Genomic DNA, 16,641 nt, shown 5'->3' on the forward strand with positions numbered 1-16,641 from the left:
ACTATGTTGATCATATCTACTATATGATTCACGCTCGACCTTTCGGTCTCAGTGTTTCGAGGCCATATCTGTATATGCTAGGCTGGTCAAGTTTAACCTGAGTATTCCGCGTGTGCAACTGTGTTGCACCCGTTGTATTTGAACGTGGATCCTATCACACCCGATCATCACGTGGTGTCTCATCACGAAGAACTTTCGCAATGGTGCATACTCAGGGAGAACACTTATACCTTGAAATTTAGTGAGATATCATCTTATAATGCTACCGTCAATCAAAGCAAAATAAGATGCATAAAGGATAAACATCACATGCAATCAATATAAGTGATATGATATGGCCATCATCATCTTGTGCTTGTGATCTCCATCTCCGAAGCACCGTCATGATCACCATCGTTACCGGCGCGACACCTTGATCTCTATCGTTGCATCATTGTCGTTTCGCCACCTATTGCTTCTACGACTATCGCTTCCGCTTAGTGATAAAGTAAAGCAATTACAGGGCGATTGCATTGCATACAATAAAGCGACGACCATATGGCTCCTGCCACTTGCCGATAACTCGGTTACAAAACATGATCATCTCATACAATAAAATATAGCATCACGTCTTGACCATATCACATCACAACATGCCCTGCAAAAACAAGTTAGACGTCCTCTACTTTGTTGTTGCAAGTTTTACATGGCTGCTACGGGCTGAGCAAGAACCGTTCTTACCTACGCATCAAAACCACAATGATAGTTCATCAAGTTAGTGTTGTTTTAACCTTCTCAAGGACCGGGCGTTGCCACACTCGGTTCAACTAAAGTTGGAGAAACTGACACCCGCCAGCCACCTATGTGCAAAGCACGTTGGTAGAACCAGTCTCGCGTAAGCGTACGCGTAATGTCGGTCCGGGCCGCTTCATCCAACAATACCACCAAACCAAAGTATGACATCCTGGTAAGCAGTATGACTTGTATCGCCCACAACTCACTTGTGTTCTACTTGTGCATATAACATCTACGCATAAAACCTGGCTCTGATACCATTGATGGGGAACGCGGTAATTTCAAAAAAGTACCTACGCACACGCAAGATCATGGTGATGCATAGCAACAAGAGGGGAGAGTGTTGTCCATGTACCCTCATAGACCGAAAGTGTAAGAATTAGCACAGCGTGGTTGATGTAGTCGTACGTCTTCATGATCTGACCGATCAAGTACCGAACGCACGGCACCTCCGAGTTCAGCACACGTTCAGCTCGATGACGTCCCTCGAACTCCGATCCAACCGAGATTTGAGGGAGAGTTCCGTCAGCACGACAGCGTGGTGACGATGATGATGTTCTACCGATGCAGGGCTTCGCCTAAGCACCGCTACGATATTATCAAGGTGGAATATGGTGGAGGGGGGCACTGCACACGGCTAATAGATCTCGAGGATCGATTGTTGTGTCTAGAGGTGCCCCCTGCCCCGTATATAAAGGAGCAAGGGGGAGGGGGCGGCCGGCCAGGAGGAGGCGCGCCAGGGAGGAGTCCTACTCCCACCGGGAGTAGAACTCCCTCCTTTCCTTGTCCAAGTAGGAGAGGGGGAAGGAAGGGGAGAGAGGAGAGGAAGGAAAGGGGGGCGCCGCCCCCCCCCCCTCCTTGTCCTATTCGGACTAGAGGGGGAGGGGGTGCACGGCCTGCCCTGGCCGCCCCTCCTCTGCTCCACTTTAGGCCCATGAGGCTCATTAACCCCCCCGGGGGGTTCCGGTAACCCCCCGGTACTCTGGTATACATCCGATAACCCCCGGAACTATTTCGGTGTCCGAATATAGTCGTCCAATATATCAATCTTCATGTCTCAACCATTTCGAGACTCCTCATCATGTCCGTGATCACATCTGGGACTCCGAACTACCTTCGGTACATCAAAACATATAAACTCATAATATAACCGTCATCTAACTTTAAGCGTGCGGACCCTACGGGTTCGAGAACTATGTAGACATGACCGAGACATGTCTCCGGTCAATAATCAATAGCGGAACCTGGATGCTCATATTGGCTCCCACATATTCTACGACGATCTTTATCGGTCAAACCGCATAACAACATATGTTGTTCCCTTTGTCATCGGTATGTTACTTGCCCGAGATTCGATCGTCGGTATCTCAATACCTAGTTCAATCTCGTTACCGGCAAGTCTCTTTACACGTTATGTAATGCATCATCCCGTAACTAACTCATTAGCTACATTGCTTGCAAGGCTTATAGTGATGTGCATTACCGAGAGGGCCCATAGATACCTCTTCGATAATCGGAGTGACAAATCCTAATCTTGAAATACGCCAACTCAGCATGTACCTTCGGAGACACCTGTAGAGCTCCTTTATAATCACCCAGTTACGTTGTGACGTTTGGTAGAACACAATGTGTTCCTCCGGTAAACATGAGTTGCATAATCTCATAGTTGTAGGAACATGTATAAGTCATGAAGAAAGCAATAGCAACATACTAAATGATCAAGTGCTAAGCTAACGGAATGGGTCAAGTCAATCACATCATTCTCCTAATGATGTGATCCCATTAATCAAATGATAACTCATGTCTATGGTTAGGAAACACAACCATCTTTGATCAACGAGCTAGTCAAGTAGAGGCATACTAGTGACACTATGTTTGTCTATGTATTCACACATGTATTATGTTTCCGGTTAATACAATTCTAGCATGAATAATAAACATTTATCATGATATAAGGAAATAAATAATAACTTTATTATTGCCTCTAGGGCATATTTCCTTCATAAACCTCATCCACCAAAGCATGTATAGCTGAAAATAAATAAGTGAAATAACAAATCAAGTATTTTGGTCCTCTAGACCAGCAACAAACTTGTAGCTAATCAAATGTATAGTGATTTGGTAATACCCTTTCATGACATAAAAAATTATATTGCATCCATGGATCAAAATAAGCCCATGGAGGGTAACCAATCATACATGGGGATGTATTCCATGGTAAAGACATCAATGGCACGTTTGACGAATATGGATGATGTGCTAACCGAAGATTTTCATGGAATGATGCACACCTTCAGCTTAATTGTTTTCTGCTTCCATCCTTCCCTTTCTTCACTTCTGTAACACTTGGTACAATAAAAGGACAGACATCATTTTTATTGTGACTGTTCTTCTTGGGAACCCATGCCATGTTCTTGTTTCTCAGCTCTTGTGCACTAAGCTTTTGTAGCTCTTCTTTTGCCAATATGATAAGCCGATTGAGCACCTCGACTGTGATTTTGCTTCAACCAATGGCAACTCTTTTTGGTCCTTGTGCACCCTCAACTTCTTTTCTTCAGATTTGGCACTCTGATTTTTATCATTTGATTGTTTCACTTCTTTGTGTTTTGTAGCCAATATCAACACTTTAATTGGCTCTTTGTTATTTGAGATCAAATCTGAAGTAGCACACTTACGACCATCTATTTTCACGCGGTAAACTTGCTTGACCACCTCTTTCTTCTTCCTTGAGCTCTGGACCGATTCCTTATGATTGAAACGGTCTTTAACTTGTGATTGTTCAAATGTTGATATTCTCGGAGCTATATAATATTGATGTGATGATCTAAAATAAGATGGAGAATGCGCCCTTGTATCATACATGTCCCATGATGGATATGGATCTACATGAGCATAGGGAGGCATCCACGGCAATGGCATTGGCGTCCCAAAATAAGGATATGAATATGTTGCATTAAAATTCTCACTTTGCCAATATTGATCCTCATATTTGCGCCTTGGGGGTGATCTTGGTTTCTTTGTTGATTTAGCCAATAAGCATTCTTCTCTTCACTCTTCTTTTGATATTTATCCAAAAGTTCAGTGAAGGTGATTTTTGATCTCTTACACATGCGCTTATTTTGGCCTTCATTTTCTTTTGGTTCGCTTTCATCGATCTCTGAATTTTCTTGTTGCCCCCAGTAATTGGCGTCTTCTGCGCAACCTTGTGGGAATTTCCGCCTTCAAGAATATCTTCATTGTGCTCTTGAACAACTTATTTACTTGAACACTTGATCCCATCATCCACTATTTTTACCTTCTCATCATTTAATGAATCATCTTGAAGAAGCTGATGAAAATACTTTTTGCCATCAGGACCAATCGAAATAGACTGGTCATCCTTCGGTGTTTCAACAAATCTTAATCGTCCTTTGGTGTTTCAACAAATCTCAATCATCCTTTGGAATTCCTATGTAATTATTTTTCAGCAACAAATCAAATATTTGATCACACATGCTTGAATTGAAGGTAAACTTTTTATTTTCTAGCCGATCTTGCTGTGAGAACGGCTTTAGAGTTAAGCAAATGAATGGTTCAGATTTTGCATCACCCCATTCAGCTATGCATTGTGTTTGCACTCTATCTCCGATGTATTTGGATAAGATATTATACTAGCATCGGTTTTCTCAAAAGAATTTAACCTTGGCTTTAAATTTTTGAAATGAAAATAGTTAGAACATACATGTCTCAATTCAGACCAACTGTAAGCCAAGTAAGAAATAAGCAAAACTACCCAATTAGATATGAACTTTAGATAAAGCAATGGAAAAAGCCTTGACTACAACAATAAGTCACTATCGGTCTTTATAAATAGCGCAATGGGTTGACCAATGTGCTTTATAAAAATTTTATTGCTAACAAGTAAATTACCCTTCTTCATTGGTCTTTCAAAATTACTTATGAGATTTTTTTAATAGATGCATTAACAATAAAGTTCTGAACAAATCTAAAAACAGGTAAATTACTTGCTAGACAAACCTCTTCAAATATGTTGGGAGAGCATGATGGTGGTATGACTTGAACAATATCTTGCTCTATCTTTGGATTGCTCACCAACGCTTTTTCATCACCTTTTTCTTGATTTCGTGCATTGTTACTTTGAAGATCCTTGTCAACCGAACTTTGTTCGGCTACTTGTTCTTGTCCTTGAGGCTTGTCAACTTATGTGGCACGAAACTCATAGGGCATGAAGTAGGTTCCATTAACTTCAGAAAAATCAAGCATGGTCGTTTTGCCATGCTTTACATGCCCTTTCTCAATACTACTTGCCTCTTTGGATTTGATGAATTTGGAATATATACTTCTTGATTCGCCTTTCCCAACCAAAGCACTTTCATGTTCTGAATCATCTTTCTTTACATTGATTCTAAAAATTGGCAATGCTTCTTTTATTTGAGCCAATTCTTTTTCTATTTGTTTTTGGCGGCGAGCGGAAAAATTGGCTTTAATATTTTTCTCAATTTCAGCCCACTTCGGATACGATTGCCTCCCAATGCTTTTAGATTCTTTCGGCAATGGCACATGGGTGTTGCCGAAACTTTGCAATTGTAGGGGGTGTATAATATGTAGTACTAGGTGAAGGCACAAGCATTGTTGTAAAACCATATTTTTGCTCGCCAATTTTATCAATTGGCAAAGATTCATCTTCTTGCAAAACTCTAGCTATTATTGCCGCATAATCAGGAAATAGCCCATTTTTCATGTTGTTCAAGGCAAAGAGCACTAATCCTCTTATTTTGTGCTAAACTCTTCAATGCAGCCACCACCACCTCATCTTTTACAATATTGGGCACAACCGCTCCTGTAAAATTTACATTTATTCGGCTACGACCGGGAAGGTGTGAAGCCGAATTATGAACATCTACAGTTGTTTATGGTGTTGAAAAATTACTGACATGAGGTGTAGCATATGACAGTTGAGAGTAACTGGCCGAATAGCTAGTTGTAGCATGGCCAATTCCCCCATCCATCGGGATGGTTGAACTAGTATATTGCAAATTAGTTGTCGATGAACAAAAAGGTGAAACACTTTCATGTATGCTATTGAAAATTTTAACATGCGGTGTTTCAAATTGATTGACCAAACCCATCATGTTGTTTGTCGGCATATGGATTTGTGGGGTTGCCGATGCATGAGAGTTGGAGTACATATGGTGCATGTTACTAGTATCATAAGAAGTTGAAGCATGTAAATTACTTTGAATCGGCCTTTGCACGTATTTAGATGCACCATTGAGAAAACTAGGGCTGGCCGATAGAGTATACTCATTGAACGATCTAGTAACACCATATGAATTATTTGCATCTACAGTAAAGAATTGGGTATTCATATTACCTTTGTAGATTGTAAACCCTAGATGACGATCTCTTCGTAGCAAGAACGGGCTGGAGACCGTTCAAAGCTTCGTCCCCAGCGGAGTCACCAAAAAGTGTGTTCGTACACGAACACGTCACCGTGTACCTTCGATGCCGGGGATGATGCACTGCAGCTCACGTCAAAGAAGACCCGGCCGGAAGCGCGGTATGCAAGTAATCCAGCGGGCGCTTTTGTATACCCAAAACCCCACACGTCCGGGAGGGACCCCGTCTGGGCGCGTGGCGGCTATGGGCTGCCCTAGGTCGACCTGACCGCCCCTAGAGCCTCGTGGATTCGTAGCCCTCCATTGCTGAAGAACGGCGAAGAACGAGAAGAAAGATACAAGGATAGGGGATAGGTGAACACGTAAAAGTAGTAGATGTGTTTGTTTGATTGTGTGTTGTTCAATTGGATGTCACCCCTTAGGTATATAAGAGGCGGATGGACTCCCATACAAGAAAAGGACTCCAAATCACGTCCAAATATTTCCAAAATTAACCGAACTCGGATTTAGATAAGTCTGGAACATCAGTTCGGTTTTTAGGTTCCATAGGCCACAAACAACCTCGGATGAAGATGATCCCAAAAGCAAATTTGACCGTTTTGACGATACGAACAACCTTTGTGTTGAAAGTTTTTCTATTTGAGGCCATCTTAAGGGCCGAATCACTCGCACGACCCATCAAACATCGTCTGTGGTGCCTGGCGCCACTTTGCCTCGTGGTAGGGCCGCACTCCGATGGCTCTATCTTTTTCATATGAATTCAGATTGAGACGATTTTTATATAGAAATCGACCGATTCTATGAGGCGCAAAAAATTCATGTTGAAACTTTTTCCATTTGAAGCCATCTTTATTGCGTTTCAAGCCATTCTTTAATCTGGTGTCAACATGAGCATCTCTGAACTTGTCATAACTTTTGCATCCAAGCTCAGTTTTAGACCATCTTCATATCCATCTTGATCTTCTTGAAGAGAGTCATCTCATGGTGAATTTCAATAATAAGTTTGAATTAATCTTGACATAGCTTCAAGCTACTCTTTATAATCATGCCACTTTTGAGCGTCAACAGACAGTCCGGTGAAGAGCAAGATCAAGGCCTTCTTTACATGCCATAAGCTCCGCTTCTAGTCCATCATCGCATGGGGTGATCTGTCTGCATGTAGTAAAAATAATAGCACTGGTATCATCTCGAAACACCATTCCACCACCAGCCGCCCTTGTTTCCTTGAAAAACTTCCATCGGTATTTAAGTTGGTCCATCCATGGGTAGGCGGTAACCAGGGAATTTCCTCTCGCTGGTTTCCTCCATATTGCATGTCGTTGCTGCTCTTGCTAGCTAGGACGTGCATTACCATTTTGCCTTTCTCCATGTTCCCCGATGGATGTTGTTGAACGCACAAGAGAGAGTTTATATACCCATGTAGAAAACGACATGATGCTTCTGTCGGAGGGGCTGGCTTCCCATGCGTGAGTTCATTACGAACGTACCACACACGCCACATAGTCATCAGGACCACCATGCAAATATTTACCGAGATCGGCTCGAGCAGGGTAAAAATTCACTCTGGTCCGCTATTGCAAACATCCTCAATGTCTGGTAACGGCCAGTCCAAAGCTATGGCACACCAGAGATTCTTCATGAGGGGGCACCTACACATTGCATGGAAACCGTCCTCCCGTTCCACACCACAAATGGGACACACGTCAGTATGCTCGAGCTGGCGAGAAGATTTATTTTCCCAAGTATCCAGAGAATTGGACACTAGCCTCCATGCAAACACGCGTACCTTCGGGGGAGCAGGGAACCCCCATATGATCTTCCAGATGGCGCGACGACCATCCGGTGCCCTGCTCGTGGCGATAGGCGATGGACGCTAGCGCTCGTGCATGGCAAGGCGGTAGGCAGACCGAACGATGAAGATGCCGTTCTTCTCCGGCGCCCAGGTGATGATGTCATTGGTAACGCGTGGCGAGGTGCGGATGTGGGTGATGACGTCGATGTCTGTTGGGAGGAAGTAGCGGCGGAGGAGGTCTATGCGCCAGGACCCACCACCGTCCAGGAGCTCGGCCACCATCCTTAGGTGGCACGTGCCCTGCTGTGTGATGGGCTAGCGCGAGGGCTCCCTAGGAAGCCAGCGGTCGCGCCAGATGCGGATGTCCTGGCCATCCCCGACACACCAGATGATGCCCTTCTTCAGGAGCTCCAGGCCGTGCTGAATAGCCTGCCAGGTTGGGGAAGCATTCCCTGAGAACACCGTGTCCTCGAGGCATCCACCATGGTAGTACCGAGCCTTGAGAACCTGCGCACATAAGCTGTTGGGTTTAGTTAGTAAGCGACAGGCCTGTCTCGCTAGGAGAGCCTGGTTAAAGAGGCGGAAGTCTCGGAACCCCATTCCACCCTTGCTTTTCTGTGCCTGAATTTTTGACCATGCCAGACAGTGTGTCTTTCTCTTGCCCTTCGATGCACCCCACTATAAATTGCAAACCATTCTGTTCAGATCATCATAGACTGACATAGGAAGCTTGAAGACACCCATAATATAAGTAGGAAATGCCTGTACAATAGCCTTAATCATTGTTTCCTTACCCGCGAGAGAGAGGGCGTCACCCCAAGCAATAATCCTCTTCATTAGCCTAGACTGCAGATTTTGGAATTGACCTCGCGACATACGTCCGTCAGGCGTTGGGAGCCCTAGATACTTTTCCTCAAAGGTAACTGTGCCTATGTTCAGAATTGCTCTCACCACTTCCTGTTTATCCAGAATGCAAGAGGTACTAAACAGGGCACTGCACTTCGCCGGATTAATAAATTGCCCAGTAGCTTTTGCATAGGTATTTAGCACTTCTTTTACCTTTTTTGCTTGGTCCTCCTCTGCCTTAAAAAACAATAGTGTGTCATCTACAAACAGAAGGCGAGACACACCTGGAGCTCTGTGACAGACTTTCAGTGGAGTGTAATCACCATTTTCCTCTCCATCTTTCAACAAAGCAGAGAGACCATCAGGCACAAACAGGAACAAAAATGGGGACAAAGGATCACCTTGCCATAGCCCACGCGACGATGCGAATGATTCCAAGAGGGTTCCGTTAAATTTAACTATGTATCTCACAAGGTGATGCAAGCCATTATCCAGTCCACCCACCGGCGAGCAAAACCCATCTTTTTCATCATTCGCTCCAAGAAGATCCAATCCACCCTGTCATATGCTTTGGATAAGTCCAGCTTGTACGCACAAAAACTTTTATTAGGGTCCTTTTTGTGCTGAATAAAATGAAAACACTCGAAAACGATTAATGTGTTATCTATGATCATCCATCCAGGAACAAACGTGCTCTGCTCGGGAGAAATAATACATCCAAACTAGGTCTCAGCCAATTTACCAAGCACTTTGCCACCACCTTGTAGATGACATTGCATAAACTTATGGGACGAAACTCCGTGAGCCTCTCGGGGTTATCCACCGTCAGGATGAGAACAATGGAAGTGTTGTTCACCCCCTTGGGCATGATCCTTGTACGGAAAAACTCCTTTACCCCTGCAATAACCGGCTCCCTCATTACTGCCCAATTTCGCTGGAAGAAGCGAACAGGGAAGCCATCCGGACCTAGTGCCTTCAGCGGTCCAATCTGAAACAAAGCATCAGCTATTTCCTTATCTGAGAAATCTGCACACAGTCCATCATTCATACGATCAGTAACACGAGTTTTAATACGATCAATTATTGGATCCGCACATAGAGATGTGTCAGCAACAAACAATTTTGAGAAATAGGTCATGGCCATGGCCGACATGGACCCGTGGTCCTTATGTGTGATGCCTTCATCATCAATGGGACTTAATGCGGTTCTTACGGGCACGTCGTACCACTTTCCGATGGAAAAACTAAGTGTTGCGATCACCTTCCCTCAGCCATGCAGTACAGGACCTCTGCATCCATAACATCTCCTCCCTGTACAACAATTCATTCATCCGGTCGATCGCCTCTCTGATATCCTTCCTATCTGCATTCATAGACATAAGCTCCTCCAAACGAGAGCGGGATTTGTTAATTTCCTTGATAACATTAACAAATTTTTTCTGGCTCCACTCTTGCAGTTTTTTCATCATATTACCCAACCCGGAAGCAATATCGCCCAGATTCAGCATAGATCCCAAATCAGTCCAAGTCTTCATAATTACCTCAGGTAAGGATGGGTCCCTTTCCCACATGACCTCATATTGTCTGCATCTCCTTCCCGATTGCTGGCGTGGCTCCTCGACCATACAACAGAGTAGGATGGCCAGGTGGTCAGAGCTGGGCGCCACTAAGTGCTCCACCCTAGCATGAGCAAAAATGTCCCTCCATGCATCATTGGCGACAACACGGTCAAGGCGTACCTTGACGTTCGTCCTTCCGCCTTGATGATTATCAAAAGTATACGGGAGGCCTGCAAAACCGAGATCACCCAAACCACAAACCTCAAGGACATCTCGAAAATCAAGCATCTGACTTGTCGAACACGGCGTGTCAGAGAAGTGCTCAAATATCTACATCGCCTCGTTGAAATCTCCCACCACGACCCACGGCATGTTGGCATGTTGGTGAATATTACGGAGGAGGGACCACATGTGATGACGGTCCTCCGTCCAAGGCTCGCCGTAGACACTGGTGAGCCTCCAGGGTGGCTCACCTGCCGCACCAATTACATACGCACCAATATATCGTTCATTTATTTATTTTACTCAAGACTCACTGACTCAAGCCAATACAAAGCAAGACCACCACTGCGACCCACACAATCAAAAGCTTCAAAACCTCTCAAGCCTAATCGAGCACGGTACATCTTCATTTTATTTTTAGACTTCCTAGTTTCACAAAGAAAAACGATACTAGGGGACTGAGCCTGCAATGGACTCACAAGATCATGAACTGTTTGAGGGTTCCCTCCGACTCGGCAGTTCCAACTTAAGATATTCATTGCTCCTGATGGGGCTCCGCCGGCCCCGTCAGTTTGTCGGCGACCCCTGGGTCGACTGCCTCCATGGTGTTAGACGCCTCCATCCTGTTCTGGTCTGCCATCCCTCCGTCCAGCTTGGTCTGATGCCCCTCTAGAGTCCCTGTGGTCTCACCTTTTTTGGTGTACATGCATGTATGTTAGTTGTTGTAGCTGCATGTTTTTCCTCCGCCAAACCTTGCTGCAACCCGACATGGACTTCATTTGCATAGCCAACAAACCATCAACAGCTAGGTTACTCATTGCTTGATCAGTAGCAAGCTTTTGACGCCAAGCTGAGCTTCCGTCCGCCCGACGAGCCCCCCGGCCACCACGTCCACGGACCGAAAATGCAGTACTCTCCGACGTCTTCATCTGGTTCCAGACCGCCAGTGTTTGCAGCCGTCGATTGGGACACCCAACAGCCGCGGATCCACCATCGGAAGCCTTCGGGCAAGTAGCATCCACCGAGGGAGCCCTATGTGTGCCCCCACCGACCACCGGGTTCACCTCGGCCACCATTGACTCCTTGTCGGGCTCGTGCGCAGACGAAGACGACATCCCAGCAGACAGCAGTTGCATAGACGTGTGGGGTTTGCGATCCGTGGATTGCGTGGTTCCTTCTGCACTCCCTCCGTAGCCCTAGATGAGTTTGTGTAGGGAGAAGTGATAACCCACAAGTATACGGGATAGTTGTAGCCTCTTTCGATAAGTAAGAGTGTCGAACCCAACGAGGAGCTAAAGGTAGAAGAAATACTCTCTCAAGTCCTATCGGCCACTGATACGACTCTACGCATGCTTGACGTTCGCTTTACCTAGAACAACTATGAAACTAGAAGTACTTTGTAGGTGTTGTTGGATAGGCTTGCAAGATAATGAAGAACACGTAAATAAAAAGTAGGGGCTGTTTAGATAAAGATGCAATAAAGTAAATATAGCGAGTGTGGAAAAGTGGTGGTAGGAGTTGTGGAATTGTCCCTAAGCAATTGAATAAGTTACTAGACCGATAATCACTATGGCAATTCTATTTGAGGGAGAGGCATAAGCTAACATACTTTCTCTACTTGGATCATATGTACTTATAATTGGAACTCTAGCAAGCATCCGCAACTACTAAAGATTCATTAAGGTAAAACCCAATCTTAGCATTAAAGTATCAAGTCCCCTTTATCCCATACGCAAAGAACCTACTTACTCGGGTCTGTGCTTCTGTCACTCACGCCACCCACGATAAGCAAATCATGAACATATTGCAAACCCTACAGCGGAAATCCCTCACGCTTGCGCGACAAGGAGGGCACAATAGGACAGCACCAATAATAAAACATGCAACTCAAACCATTCATAGCAATTCATCAATCACCGATAGGACAACGAAAATCTACTCAGACATCATAGGATGGCAACACATCATTGGAAAATAATATGAAGCATAAAGCACCATGTTCGAGTAGAGGGTACAAAGGGTTGCGGGAGAGTGGACCGCTAAATATAGAAGGGGGAAGGTGATGGAGATGTTGGTGAAGAAGGCGGAGGTGTTGGTGAAGATCGCGGTGATGATGATGGCCCCCGGCAGCGCTCTGGCGCCACCGGAAGCAAGGGGGGAGAGCCCCCCTTCTTCTTCTTCTTCCTTGAACTCCTCCCTAGATGGGAGAAGGGTTTCCCCTCTGGTCCTTGGCTCCCATGGCATGGGAGGGGCGAGAGCCCCTCCGAGATTGGATCTATCTCTCTGTTTCTGCGTTCTCGAATTCTGCCCCTTCACCATTTCTTTTATATCTGGAGATCCGTAACTCCGATTGGGGTGAATCTTTCGCCCAGATCTTTCTCATAAAATTAGCTTTCTTGCGGCAAAAGAAGAGCGTCAACCGCCTTACGGGGGGCCCAAGAGAGTCCAGGGCGCGCCTGCCTCCCCGGGGCACCCCCCCTATCTCCTGGCTCCCTCGGGCACCGTCCCGCGTTGATTTCACTTCCCAAAAATCATAAATATTCCAAAATAATTATCCGTACATTTTTATCCCGTTTGGACTCCATTTGATATGGGTTTTCTGCAAAACAAAAAATATGCAACAGATAGGAACTGGCACTGGGCACTGGATCAATATGTTAGTCCCAAAACTAATATAAAAGGTTGCCAAAAGTATATGAAATTTGAAGAATATTGGCATGGAACAATCAAAACTTATAGATATGACGGAGACGTATCAAGAAGACATTTCTTTCCTTGCGGCTGGGGTTAGGGCATCCCGGATCCTCCTCACTCCGTGATTCAGCAGGACTCCACCCATCGTACTCCAGGAAATATACGGCCTCGTAGCGCTTGGGGGCGTGCGGTTGATCTGCGGATTCAGCCACGGCTGTTTCGATGCCCAGCCTAGACTGAGACGCGGAGGAAAGGCCACACACAGCCGGCGCAGAGGCCGGCGGTGGTGGCTGCGGGGCAGTCGCCTCCAGATCACCAAGGGCGAGAAACCCTAGCATAGAGGACATGTTTCCTGCATGTTTCTATTTAGCCAAATTGAAACAGTGGATGCAAGCTGTTGGGGAAACGACACCTATGGGATCACGAGGATCCCTTTTACGGTTGGCAGGGAGAGAGCTCCGCAAAGAGCCTGTCTAGTGATTAGTACGAGGGGATTTTACCCAGGTTCGGGTCGCAATGGTGCATAAAACCCTAATCCTACTTTCTAATGTATATTTCGTGTTCTTGAGTTCTTAGACTAGCTGTGGTGCATGCCCAGTCCCAAAAGTCCCCAATCCTCCTCCAGTACGCTTCGGGCCTCCTTTTATATGTCAAAGGAGTCGCCACAGTGGCAGACAGGAGGAGGAAAATATCTACAGTGTACAAGTTTATCCCTGGCATCATAGGACAAATGCATTTAATGTGATGCTTACGTGCCCTCTAACTTTATCTGGGACGGAAATAGAACATGTCCCGTCCGTCGCCGCCTCACCCCATTCCGACACGCGTCCACGCTGACGAGGCATGCAGCGCCAGGCTGGCTGGCTAGCCACTGCGTTCACGCGGTGGTAGAGCCTCCACGAAGATCTACATGCCGCCACGCAGGTGTCTGCCTAGTTGGCAAGCTGGTCGTCGCACTGGAACGACCGTGAGGTGGTGAAACCTTGTCAGGTGCGGGCCTGGCAATGGCCCCGCAATTGTCCCCGACAAGGGTCTTGTCGGGGGCCTCACGGTCGTCCCCGGCAAGGGCCCTGCCGGGGGTCTTTGTCTTCTGGTCCCACGTGGACCTGTATGTCACCAGCCTTCACAAAGATCTGCATGCTACTACGCATGTGCCCCCTAGTCTTGGCTTTGACGTTGTCCATGGTGTCAAAGCCCTCAGACTCAAGGGTGATGATCTTGCTGGTGCTTCGCAGGCTGCCCCGGCAAGGGCCTTGCCGGGGCTACATAAGTCGCCCCGGCAAGGGTGTTGCTGGGGGAGGTCTAGCTAGTCTTCTGCTTTTTGTTTACTGGCTCGAATGTTGTCTTGGTATCTAGTCTTGTATCTCGCCTTCTGCTGCCTTGCCAAGCCTTGTCGCGGGCGTGGCTACGAATGCCCATGCACAAGGAAGGGGTACAGAAAGGCCCATACTTTTGTACACCGACAAGAGCCCACGGGCCTAGGCCACACATAAGTGCAAAGCATAGTTGGGCCAGGCCTGATACGTATCCAACGTATCTACTTTTCCAAACACTTTTGCCCTTGTTTTGAACTGCCATGATGTTGTTTACTGTGTAGAAAACAAAAGTTCTTGGAATGTCCTGAAAATCCACGGATACAAGTTTTGGAAAATATAAAAAATACTAGCAAAAGAATCAAGACCAGGGGGCCACACCCTGTCCACGAGGGTGGGAGCGGGCCCACCCCCTTGGGTGCGCCCCCTGTCTCGTGGGCCTCCTGAGGCTCCACCGACCTCAACTCCAACTCCATATATTCCGTTTCACGGAGAGAAAAATCAGAGAGAAAGTTTCACCGCATTTTATGATACAGAGCTGCCGCCAAGCCCTAATCTCTCTCGGTAGGGCTGATTTGGAGTCTGTTCGGGGCTCCGGAGAGGGGGATTCGTCGCCATCGTCATCATCAACCATCCTCCATCACCAATTTCATGATGCTCACCGTCGTGCGTGAGTAATTCCATTGTAGGCTTGCTGGACGGTGATGGGTTGGATGAGATTTATCATGTAATCAAGTTAGTTTTGTTAGGGTTTGATCCCTAGTATCCACTATGTTCTAAGATTGATGTTGCTATGACTTTGCTATGCTTAATGCTTGTCACTAGGGCCCGAGTGCCATGATTTCAAATCTGAACATATTATGTTTTCATGAATATATGTGTGTCCTTGATCCTATCTTGCAAGTCTATAGTCACCTATTATGTGTTACGATCCGACAACCCCGAAGTGACAATAATCGGGATACTTCTCGGTGAAGACCGTAGTTTGAGGAGTTCATGTATTCACTATGTGTTAATGCTTTGGTCCGATTCTCTATTAAAAGGAGGCCTTAATATCCCTTAGTTTCCGCTAGGACCCCGCTGCCACGGGAGGGTAGGACAAAAGATGTCATGCAAGTTCTTTTCCATAAGCACGTATGACTATATTCGGAATACATGCCTACATTACATTGATGAACTGGAGCTAGTTCTGTGTCACCCTATGTTATATCTATTACATGAGGAATCGCATCTGACATAATTATCCATCACTGATTCAATGCCTACGAGCTTTTCAAATCTTGTGCTTCGCTTATTTACTTTTCCGTTGCTACTGTTACAATCACTACAAAACTATTATCTTTACTTTTGCCACTGTTACCTTTATTATCATACTACTTTGCTACTAAATACTTTGCTACAGATACTAAGTTATCCACGTGTGGTTGAATTGACAACTCAACTACTAATACTCAATAATATTCTTTGGCTCCCCTTGTGTCGAATCAATAAATTTGGGTTGAATACTTTACCCTTGAAAGCTGTTGCGATCCCCTACACTTGTGGGTTATCAAGACTAATTTCTGGCGCCGTTGCCAGGGAGCATAGCTCTATTCTTTGAGTCACTTGGGATTTATATCTGTTGATCACTATGAGGAACTTGAAAGACGAAAGAACCAAGATTTTGCCCTCAACTACGAGGGGAGGTAAGGAACTGCCATCTAGCTCTGCACTAGATTCTCCTTCTGTTATTAGTAAGCTTGCGACACCTAAACCTACTACTGTTATGAATTCTGATATGTCGCATGTTATTGATGATGCCACTTCTGCTATGCATGATACTTATGATGAAACCACTTCTGTGCGTGATACTACTTTGCCACTAAGTGAATTTCTTGATGAACAACTTGATAGAGTTAGGGGGAATGAAAATATTGAAGATGTTATTACTGATGATAGTGATGATGAAAGTTCTCCCCTTGATTATGAATTACCTGTTGTTCCTGAGGGTTATGTTATGGAAGAGGAAGTTGCTAGAGATATCTTTGCTTGTAAAGATAGAT

Source organism: Triticum dicoccoides, chromosome 4B (genome assembly GCF_002162155.2).
Source record: "Triticum dicoccoides isolate Atlit2015 ecotype Zavitan chromosome 4B, WEW_v2.0, whole genome shotgun sequence".
In the NCBI taxonomy this organism is placed as follows: Eukaryota; Viridiplantae; Streptophyta; class Magnoliopsida; order Poales; family Poaceae; genus Triticum; species Triticum dicoccoides.